The sequence below is a fragment of the Vombatus ursinus genome, unplaced genomic scaffold (genome assembly GCF_900497805.2).
Source record: "Vombatus ursinus unplaced genomic scaffold, bare-nosed wombat genome assembly UNPS02014779.1, whole genome shotgun sequence".
NCBI lineage: Eukaryota > Metazoa > Chordata > Mammalia > Diprotodontia > Vombatidae > Vombatus > Vombatus ursinus.
In genome coordinates, this window is record NW_020954557.1 from 62,405,063 (window position 1) to 62,412,779 (window position 7,717).

The 7,717-nt window shown below is 33.7% G+C and overlaps 1 protein-coding gene across 7 annotated transcripts in view; it reads right to left on the bottom strand.

Moving 5' to 3' along the window:
* LOC114045805 (glycerol-3-phosphate dehydrogenase, mitochondrial) overlaps nucleotides 1-7,717 on the bottom strand; it is a 197,641-nt gene that overhangs the window by 24,246 nt on the left and 165,678 nt on the right. The window lies entirely within an intron of this gene.

Consider the following 7,717-nt stretch of genomic DNA (forward strand, 5'->3'; position numbering starts at 1 on the left):
TATATATATATATATATATATATATATATATATATATATATATATATCTGTAATCATAAGTAAACAGCTAACTAAAGAGAGGGCTGGGTGCCATAGTGGATAGAGTGCTGGATTTAGGAAGATCAGAGTTCACATCCTACCTCATACAATTACTAGCTGTGTGATCTAAGCAAATCACTTAATCTCCATCTGCCTCAATTTCTTCATCTATAAAACAGAGATAAAAATAGCACCTGGTTGTTGTGATTATCAAATAAGATAATATTTTAACATTCTTTGCAAATCTTAAAACACTATATATAAGTAATGCTAGCTGTTATCGTTACTATTATGATCATTGCAACATGACTCAGAGCCTCAAAGATTAATTTTTCTTTCTCAAATTGTCATTCAAACTAGAAACCCAAACAAGTTTGTTTTAAATAAGTATTTAACATTGTCTGCAAGATAAAGTCTTTGGTAGCACTAGTTAAAACACCAACTTCACTAAGTTATTTCCTAAATCTTCACAAACTTGTAAGACCTTGCACCAGGCAGAATACCACATCCCCCAAGTGTTCAGTAAATGTGAGACTCCAAGGCATTTAAAGTATTTTCTGCACTCTGCCACAGCATCCTTTGTCATCAAAAACCAAAGAGAGACTGAGCTTATGTGGCCAGAGAAGGAATGTCAGGGCTCTAGTGAACTTTATATAAGGTTTCTGGTGGTTGTATATTTATATGATGGGGCCATTCTCTATTCATAAATACCCTGTATCCAACATTAATAGAAACTTTGTAAAAAAAAATAAGGAAAATAAAAATACCATTAGAGTTAGAGCAATGAGTAAAACAAATCATCATTAGCAAGTATCTTGTATGGTTTATTCACATGGCACTAAATTGACTTTTTTTAAAGAGCCAGTTCCATAGATGCTATAAGCAACCTATAGTCCAGCACCTCTCAGATAATGTACAGCCTGATATGAGTTCATGGAAATAGTAAAGGCAAAATTGGAAAATTAATTTTTCATCTACTAGCAGGTACGTGAATTATTTTCTAATTCCTTACAATATAAACATCCTACCTGCCTTTAGAAAACTTTTTCCATGTCATTTTTTAAAAATGGAACACAATTTTTTATTTATAATTATTATCATTCCTTCCAAACTTGCAAGTACACCCATTGTATTTTCTATTAAAGTTCATGGTAGAAAATAACACACAACATTTAGGTTAAGAAAACTATATAGCTCTGTTTCATCTTGGGCCATTTGCAAGTATGTTTTTTTGGATACTGCTTTCTTGTGTTAGCTACTTAAAAAAAAATCAGTGCAAATATCTAAATGAATGGGGGGGAGGGGAGAGAAGTGTCAGAAATCAATACTTCTCTAGCAGCATGTTTAACCTGCCGAAATGAAGTGTTAATCACAGAAATAAGATACCATATTACATTTATAAACTAATGAAACTAGAAAAAGCAAAGCGTGTGACACGATAATTAAACTGCTGGAACACATCCAAGCCTGTGTGTAAGTTGATAACCCTGGTGCCGTCTCTGGCAGTTAAAAAGCAGGTCTGCAATGAGGTGATACGGCCAGCTTCGTTGTTAATTGAATAACAGGCCATCTATAAACACTACTAATTGCACATGTGAAAACCTGTGTATAACTAGTGGAACTGCCTTCAGAAGCACTCAGGGAAAAAAACTACTTGGGTGGAAGAAACTGCAAATATTCTGTCTCCCTTAATTCTTCTAAGTCATAGTTTAGGCTGGCCACCACATCCATTTTATTAACCTCTCTACAACAGACTTAATGATACATTTTTTCTCAATATTATTTTTCTTCTTAACTCAATACAAAGAACAGAACTATCAATTTCCCATTTCAGGAAAGAACAAACAAGTAATCTAGAAATTTCAGCCTGTGAATGGAAAGCTTTCTAAATTGCAAAAGAAGACATGATCTTATTCCCAACAGGCAAAATGCTTTTCGGATTTATTCTGATGCATTTTGCAGCAGATGAACAGCATGGAGTGTGAAGATTTGACAGTTTTTTTTTCTTCTTCTTCTTTAGCATTATAGCCATTTGAGGAGGCTCAGAAACTTTTCTGAAAATTTTATTTATTTATTAATTTAATAAATTCCTTTTTAAATGACTTGATTTCACTTCTGATGAATGAGAACTATTTTCAAAATATTTCAAACCATGCTCTTAACCAATCATTTTGTTTAATCTGTAGGGGAGACTAGTTGGCCCAAGGGAGTAGTTATGGGATGTGGAACCTCTTCTAGGTTAACAGTTTAAATCTAAATCAGGTCAGTTGACACCAAAGGTCATTGCCATTCCCCAGATGCTGAGGAGGTTCTGTGAAATGAATGGATGAACTCAATCCAGTTCCTACCTGACAGGCATACACATCATAAACCCACATAACACCAGTGAGAAATGTATTTGGTATAGCGCCTAGCACATTATTTGAAACTCAAATACTAAAACATGTAGATGAAACAGAAATAAGTCAACTGACTGAAGGATGAAATTCAAGGCTTCTATTCTTTTTCAAACCCCTTTAAGCTTTGAAAAGCATGATTCTTTCAGAGACCAATAAAATTTCTTTAGAAAAATATGAATCTTAAAAATATAAACAAAAAAAAGAAAAAGAAAAATATGAATCTTAATGCCATGGTTCACTACTAACAGAAAGAAGATATTGTCCAATCTTGCAAACTACTACTCTCATTTTTAGTATTATTTTAATATGCCCCCCAAATAAATCTTATGCTCTCATCAATATAGAACAGAAGGATAGAAAATGTTTTAAAAAGTGATTAATGAGACAGTTAAAGAAAAAAATACAACAAAAATGCATAGTATAACTTCAACAAGGTAGTTTTAAAAATGTCCTGTTTGAAAGTTTCCATGACTCGTGAACTTTTCTGGGTATTTCAGTAGGTTGTTGTCCTTGTTGTTATTATTACTTTCCTTAGTTATATACTGGTATTCAAAATGTATATTGTTCTATTGGTTCTGCTTTCTTTCTTCCATCTGTGTCACGCCCATTTTATTCTTCTGACCCCATTTGGAATTATCTTGGCAATGATACTGGAATGGTTTGCCACTTCCTTCTCCAGCTCACTTTACAGATAAGGAAGTGCCGCAAATGAGGATAAGTGACTTGCCCACAGTCACACAGCTACTAAGTGTCTGAGGCCACATTTCAATTCCGGAAGATGATATCCACTGTGCCACCTAGTTGCCTTGTCACCTCCATCCAAGTCCTCCATTTCTTTAAATTCTTCTTCTTCACTATTTATTATGGCAAAATGATATTCTAGTACATTCATAAGCCATATTTTTTCTGCCACTCCCCAGTTGATAAGGATGATTTGATTTCATAGGTTTGTTTTTTGTGTTTTTTTATTTTTGTTTTTATTATTAAGTATAGTTTTCCACTAATTTTTTTTAGTAGATCTTGCTGCTATATAACCTCCAATGGAATCCTAATAGTGGGACCACTAGATCAAAGGGTATAAATGTTCCTGCAACTTTTATTATGCAATTCCAAATTGTTTTTCAAAAAAAATGGAACCAATTCACAGTTCCACCAGCAGTGTTTAGTGTGTATGTTTTTCAGCAGCACAATGGTACCAAATATCATCTCTCATTATCTTTGTCAATTTGATGGCTTTCTCAGGGATTTATTAATTTTTATATCTCTGGTTATTAATTTGAATTTTTTTCACATGTTCATTGACAATATGAATTTATTTTTCCAAGACCTGTCTGTTCATGCCCTCTGACCACTTAGAGCAGGGTTCTTAATTTTTGTGTGTATGTTGTGGACATCTGTGGCAGTCTGGTGAATCAAAAGAACCTCTCCTCAGAATTATTTTTCAATAATTGAAAAAGAATGCTAAATTTCAGTTAGATGTTAATGATAATAAATATGTGATTTTTACCCATTCCAAGTCACAGACCCTCCCCACCCAAATCTATGCACCCCCAGTTAATAATTTTTGACTCTGAAAGAATTTATTCTGATAAATGTGTGTCAATTCTTTATAGGTTTTAGGTATTATTTTTGTCAGAAATGTGTATTGTAAAGACTTTTTCCCCAGTGAATGTCCTTACTTGCTCTAAACTCATTTTATTTTGCAAATTTTTATACAACATCTTTTATAAATTTTTTCTTTGAAGATGGTTAAGAGTCTTCCCTTTCTCCACAGTTTTAAAAGACACAACACTCCTTTCCACTATGGTCCCCTAATTTTGTTTATTGAGTCATTTTAATAATTAGGTTGTTGTTCTACTTGGAATTTGTGCTGGCATGAAAATTCTTAGGTAAGAAGATCCTTAGAAATAAAATGAAACTACGCTGTGGCTAATTCTTATTCCCATCTAGATTCGATGTCATGCCCCAACATGGTGCCTTTTATATGTTAGAGGGCTGGATGAAAAGTTCCTAAGGATCTTTGATTTTAGAAAAGGAACCTAAACTAAGATATGATAAAAAGTGATAATAAGTGAGCAAAAGAGAGGGAGTGTAGGAAGGGGGCCTCTCAGGATGCTCAAATATATCTTCCACTTTTACCACAGGTGCTTCCCACCTGGAGAGCTTATCTACAGATGTTTTCAGACCCAGAAGTTGAAGACTTGACTGGCCATGCTCAGTTAACAATTTCAACCACTTTTCTTAAAATCAAATTTGACCATAGCTGTCCATTATTTTTAACTGTTCCACAACTACCATAAAGCTCTCTAAGTGGGGTTAACCATGAAGGCCAACTAAAGCTGTGATCATACTTCATTTATTTGCAGGTGGTATCAATATGGAAGACAACACCAGCTGCCCATTGGCACTACCTACATCACAGAACTGTTGTGAAGAGAGTGTTGAGTTTTTTTTTTAACTTTGTAGCCATATAAATATGTTGTCATTTTAATTTTTACCCTCACTGGTATTTTTATTCATATGTAACTTAAGTTGAGATAAATACTGCCTCTAATTTGGAATCCAGTAAGCTGTCTTCCTTTAGGATCTACATATCATGTTCAACCCAGCAATGGAATAAAGCAATCCTACTACTCCCACTACTAATAGTTACGGAGGAATGCCAGGGAACCAGAAATGGGCAGCATAAAGTCCTGCTTCCAAATTCATTTCTTCCTTAACTAACAGAAGTTTTAGATTCCTAGATATCTCGGTTTTTATAGAAACCTACTCTTTCTAAGCAGTCTACTTAAATACAAGATAATACCACTTACCTTCTTAAATCATCTTTTCAAAGTGGTGATTTATTTCAATATAATTTTATAAATATGTACTAGCCTTTAACAAGATTTTTCATATTATAAAATTCCAGCAAAAGAAATTAAAGACCTTCAAAATTAAGTAATCCTTTCATTTTTGAAGGCACTGGAATATTTTCCTATTAAATAATCCAGTACTTTGTGGTGGATTTTTTTTTCTAATGGACTTAATCCACACTTGATACAGTTATTAAGTGATATATTTCAAGGTTCAAAGTAAAGAATATTTGTTCAGTAATCAGAGGATTTGGGATAAAACCCAGGTCTACTACTACTACTTGTGTGGCCTTGGGTAAGTCATATCTTATTTGGCCTCAGTTTCCTCATCAGTAAAATAGCTTAGATTAGATGATCTTTGAGCTCTCTTCCAGCTCTGTCTACGATGCTATGATCCATTTATGTTTTGTATATAAATATGTGGCTCTATATAGAAATATAACATACAAATATTCAAGAACCCTTAAGATTTTACATCCATGTATGTTTACACAATGAACATGTTATCATAGCAGAGGCAGGTAGGTGGTGCCATAAAGAAAGCATTGGGCCTAGAGTCAGGAATACCTGAGTTCAAATCCAGCTTCAGGCACTTACTATCTGTGTTACCCTGGGCAAATCACTTAACTTCTGTTTGCCTCAGTTTCTCATCTGTAAAATGGGGATAATAATAGCACCTACTTTCCAGGGTGGTTGTGAGGATTAAATGAGACAATATTTGTAAAGCACAGTGTTTAATACATAGAAGTACTATATAAATGTTAGTTATTATTATTGTTGTTATTATTATAGCACTGAAATTCAGCACCCTTTAGATCAGTAGTTCTCAAAGTATAGTCCACAGACTACTGGGGACCCTTGGGGACCCTTTTCAGGAAGTTTGTGAAGTGAAAACTTCCTTAATTTTCTTAATAGTGCAAAGATATTGCCTATTAAAATACTCCTCTCCATTTCAACTACATATCTATATGAGGCTTGGTTTTCTTCATATGTTTCAACCAAAACAACAAATCACAACAGACTGAATTCAAAAACAGAGATGAGAATGCAGATATCTTCTATTAATCCAGATACTAATGAGATTCTTTTAAAGTATAAAACAATGCCACTCTTCTCATTTACTTTTTTTGTTTTGGAAAATTTCCTTTTTTTTTTTTACAAAAATGATATTTATGTTAACATTTAGTGAGTTAATTGTTATTTTATACATCTTGATATTTTTAAAATATATCCATTTTAATTTCTAGTATGGCAAATACTGACAGATATAGCCCATATAAAATGAAAGCTCTTTGGGGTCCACAATAATTTTTAAGAGCATAAAGGGGTCCTGAGACCAAAAAGGTTGAGAGCTACTGCTTTAAGTAATATACAAATAATGGAACTCTCTAAAGCAGAGATGTCAAACTCATAGCTCATGGCAAAATTCCCCATCAGGTCAGAACCAGATTAAAATGTAATTAAGAAATTTTTTTTAAATAAATAAAAATACAATACAATATAATGTTAATTTGTAGTTTTCTAAGTCAAAATATGCCACAACAGGTATCCATATCTATTTGAGTTTGACCTTACCAGACTACATGATTAGACCTGAGAACTAATAGAAACTGTGCTCCCCTAGCCAAACAATTAGAGGAAAAAATTTTTACATTGTTCTGCATTTAGATGTTGAAGAAAAAAAGGTATTAGGGAAAAGATTAAGGGGTAAATAATAAGAACTCACATTTATATAAATTTTAAGGTTTAGGGTTTTTCTTGACAACAAAAAGGTAAGGAAGGTGGAAAGCAGCATGGTATAGCAGACAGCATACTGGACTCACAATCTGGGTTCAAATTCTGCTTCAGATACTTACTAGCTGTATGATTATTAGCAATAATAACCTTCCTAACCCTCAGCTTCCTCATATGTAAAATGTAGATAACAAGACCTACCCACATGATTATTGGGAAGACCAAATATAAAATGTCTTGCAAAACTGAAAGCACTATAAAATGTCAGCTACTAGTATTATTATTAGTGCCAACATTATTATCCCCATTTTACAGGTAAAAAAAAAAAAACAGGCCCAGAGATCTTAAGTGACTTGTCCACAGCCACACAGTCTTGTAAGTACTAAGAATAGAACAGATCATTGCTTTTCTTTCACAGAAACCACTACTATGGCAGATGTCTGGTACAAAAGTAGACTGAGATGGCATGTGGGAATACTCAACAGATCTGTGATTTTGTCAGCACAGGGAACTCCCTCCACCAACACAAACTGCTACTTGCCTATAACTTAGTATGAGCTTCAAAAATGTCAGACCTAGCAAACAGATCAAAAGAATGTTACCAAAATGACACCAGAGACAGACAGACAGAAAGAAAGAAAGAAAGGAAGGAAGGAAGGAAGGAAGGAAGGAAGGAAGGAAGGAAGGAAG